Source organism: Rhinoraja longicauda, chromosome 26, assembly GCF_053455715.1.
Source record: "Rhinoraja longicauda isolate Sanriku21f chromosome 26, sRhiLon1.1, whole genome shotgun sequence".
NCBI classification, from domain to species: Eukaryota; Metazoa; Chordata; class Chondrichthyes; order Rajiformes; family Arhynchobatidae; genus Rhinoraja; species Rhinoraja longicauda.
Genome location: NC_135978.1, coordinates 3,422,772 through 3,426,325, shown reverse-complemented (window position 1 = coordinate 3,426,325; position 3,554 = coordinate 3,422,772).

Sequence of the window (3,554 nt, the reverse complement as noted above, 5' to 3'; positions counted from 1 at the left end):
GGTCTCTGGTTTCCTCCCACACTCCAATTGCAAATTGTCCCTAGTGTGTGTAGGATAGTGCTAGCATGCTCGCTGGTCGGCGCGGACTCGGTGTACCGAAGGGCCTGTTTCCACATTGTATCTCTAAACTCTGATGCATTCAAGAGAGAGTTAGATATAGCTCCTAGGGCTAACGGAATCAAGGGATATGGGGAGAAAGCAGGAACGGGGTACTGATTTTGATTTTGGATGATCAGCCATGATCACATTGAATGTCTGAAGAAGGGTCTCGACCCGAAACGTCACCCATTCCTACTCTCCTGAGATGCTGCCTGACCCGCTGAGTTACTCCAGCATTTTGTGAATAAATACCCTTTGATTTGTACCAGCATCTGCAGTTATTTTCTTACATTCAATGGCAGTGCTGGCTCGAAGGACCGAATGGCCTACTCCTGCACCTATTTTCTACGTTTCTCTATGTCTAAAGTCTAAAGTCTCAATAGTCGGTCTTAACTTAGGATCAGCATCTAAGGTGCTTGAGGCAAAAAGCTGTTGATATTAAAAGGTGCATTATTTTACATATTAATCCGGACGTATATTAAAACCAGTAAACCAGTGAGGAAACATTAAATTTATCACGAGGCAGAATCTTAAATGGTGAATAAAATAATTTCCGAACGTAATACAGATGGCTATCGAGTAGGCTTAAATCACTCAGGAAATGGAGGCTTGAGATGAATAACAAAAAAATATCAACATGACAGCGTGTAAATCTTGTGTGATTGTCATCACCTGCCACTCACTAGGGGAGTTACTCAGTTTGTGCTGGAAGTGTTATAAATCACAGTCTTGGCGTTTTGAGTTTCTGGCAAGATTGGACAGCTGATGGCGAGTTTTATTTGAAAGTTCTCTTCAGGTGAATGCAGACTAATGTCTGTTTTATTGCCGTAACATTTTGCTTGCTGTGGCAGCATGAAGATTTGCTCGCAAGGACCGCCACACCTCAGAAAACTACAGACGCTGGTTTAAACCGAAAGGTAGACACAAAATGCTGGAGTAACTCAGCGGGTCAGGCAGCATCTCCAGAGAGAAGGAATGGGTGACGTTTCGGATCGAGACCCTTCTTCAGACTGATGTCAGGGGATATCTCGGTGTATGTGGCAAAACTAAGCTAAAGTAAAGTCGGCACGGTGGCGCAGCGTTAGAGTTGCTGCCTCACAGCGCCAGAGACCCGGGTTCCATCCCAACTACGGGCGCTGTCTGTATGGAGTTTGTACGTTCTCCCCGTGACCACGTGGGTTTTCTCCGAGATCTTCGGTTTCCTCCCGCACTCCAAAGACGTGCAGGTTTGTAGGTTAATTGGTTTGTTACCAATTTTTAAAATTGTCCCGAGTCTGTGTGTTAGTGTGTGGGGATCGATGGTCGGTGCGGGCTCGGTGGGCCGAACGAGGACCTGTTTCTGCGCTGTATCTCTAAACTAAACTAAACTAAACTAAACATGATGTGTCTAGTATTCTGCTTGTGGGAGGTACCAAACCTCTTCTTGTTCTCACCTGTTTTGGGTCTGATCCTGGCATGCTGGGCAAAGCGTCAAGAGTATGGAACAAGTCAGCTTGACATCGAAAGTTTGAAGTTTGACTCAAATGCCAAAAATAGTGTTTGGTCCCACTGAGGCACGTGAATTCAGAGGACGTTTAGCTCAGAGGAGACCTTGAATCTCAGTGGAGATCAAATGAAGGGAAGATTTAATTGAACGGAGCAAAATCCGAACACTTTAAGGGTGCAGAGAAGATTTATGAGGATGTTGCCCGGACTAGAAAGTCTGAGCTGTAGGGAGAGGTTGAGCAGGCTGGGACTCTATTCCCTGGAGCGCAGGAGGATGAGGGGTGACCCTATAGAGGTGTACAAAATCATGATTGGGTAAACGCACAGAGTCTCTTGCCCAGAGTAGGGGAATCGAGACATAGGGCACAGGTTTAAAGTGAGGGAGTAAAGATTTAATAGGAATCTGAGTGGGTAACTTTTTCCCACAAAGGGTGGTGGGTGTATGGAACGAGCTGCCAGAGGAAGTAGTTGAGACAGGGACTATCCAAATGTTTAAGAAACAGACGGGCACATGGATACGACAGGTTTGGAGGTATATGGGCCAAACAAAGGCAGGTGGGACTAGTGCAGCTGGGACATGTTGGCCGGTGTGGGCAAGTTGGGCCGAATGGAGCTGTTTCCACGCTGTATCACCCTACGACTTAAGAGAAAAATCTGATTCTACGTTCGAACTGTGAAGGGTACTGTGAAGGGTACGAGCTGTCTTTAGGTTTAGGTTTATTATTGTCACGTGTACTGAGGTACAGTGAAAACCTTGCTATCCAAACAGATCAGATAATACTATGCATAAATACCACCAAGTCAAACTCAAGTACAATAGGTAGAGCAAAGGGGAAGATACAGAGTGCAGAATATAGTTCTCAGCACTGTAGCGCACCAGTTCCAGAGACAAAGTCCTATGTCCGCAATGAGGTGAATCGGACAGCACCCTGGCTTATGAAAGGATCGTTCAGCAGGCTGATAACAGAGGGGAAGAAGCTGTTCATGAGCCTGGTGGTGCGCGCTTTCAAGCTTCTGTATCTTCTGCCGGATGATAGCAGGGAACAGGAATATAAAAACAACAAACTACAGAAGCAGGTTTAGACCAAAGGTATGGTGTCACAGCGGTAGAGTTGCTGCTTTACAGCGTTCACAGCGGCAAAGACCACGGTTTGATACCGACTACGGGTGCTGTCTGTACAGAGTTTGTACATTCACCTCATGATCACGCATGATGGAGAAGGTCTGAAGAAGGATCTCGACCCGAAACCTCCCTCGACCCATTCCTTCTCTCCAGAGATGCTGCATGTCCCGCTGAGTTACTCCAGCTTTTTGTGTCTATCTTCGCATGTTTAGTTTTACAGCGCGGAAACAAGCCCTTTGGCCCACCGGGTCGGCGCCGACCAGCGATCCCCGCACGCTGACACTGCCCCTACAGCGATCCCCGCACGCTGACACTGCCCCTACGCACACTCGGGACAATTGGCATTTATACCAAGCCAATTAACCGACAAACCTGCACGTCTTTGGAGTGTTGGAGAGTGTTCTTAAGGGGTTGGACAGTCTAGATGCAAGAAGATTGTTCCCGATGTTGGGGAAGCCCAGAACAAGGGGTCACAGTTTAAGGATAAGGGGGAAGTCTTTTAGGACCGAGATGAGAAAGTTTATTTTCACACAGAGAGTGGTGAATCTGTGGAATTCTCTGCCACAGAAGGTAGTTGAGGCCAGTTCATTGGCTATATTTAAGAGGGAGTTAGATGTGGCCCTTGTGGCTAAAGGGATCAGGGGGTATGGAGAGAAGGCAGGTACAGGATACTGAGTTGGATGATCAGCCATGATCATATTGAATGGCGGTGCAGGCTCGAAGGGCCGAATGGCCTACTCCTGCACCTATTTTCTATGTCTCTATGTTTCTAAAACCCACGCAGGTCACGGGGAGAACGTATAAACTCCGTACAGACAGCACCCGTAGTCGGGATGGAACCCGGGTC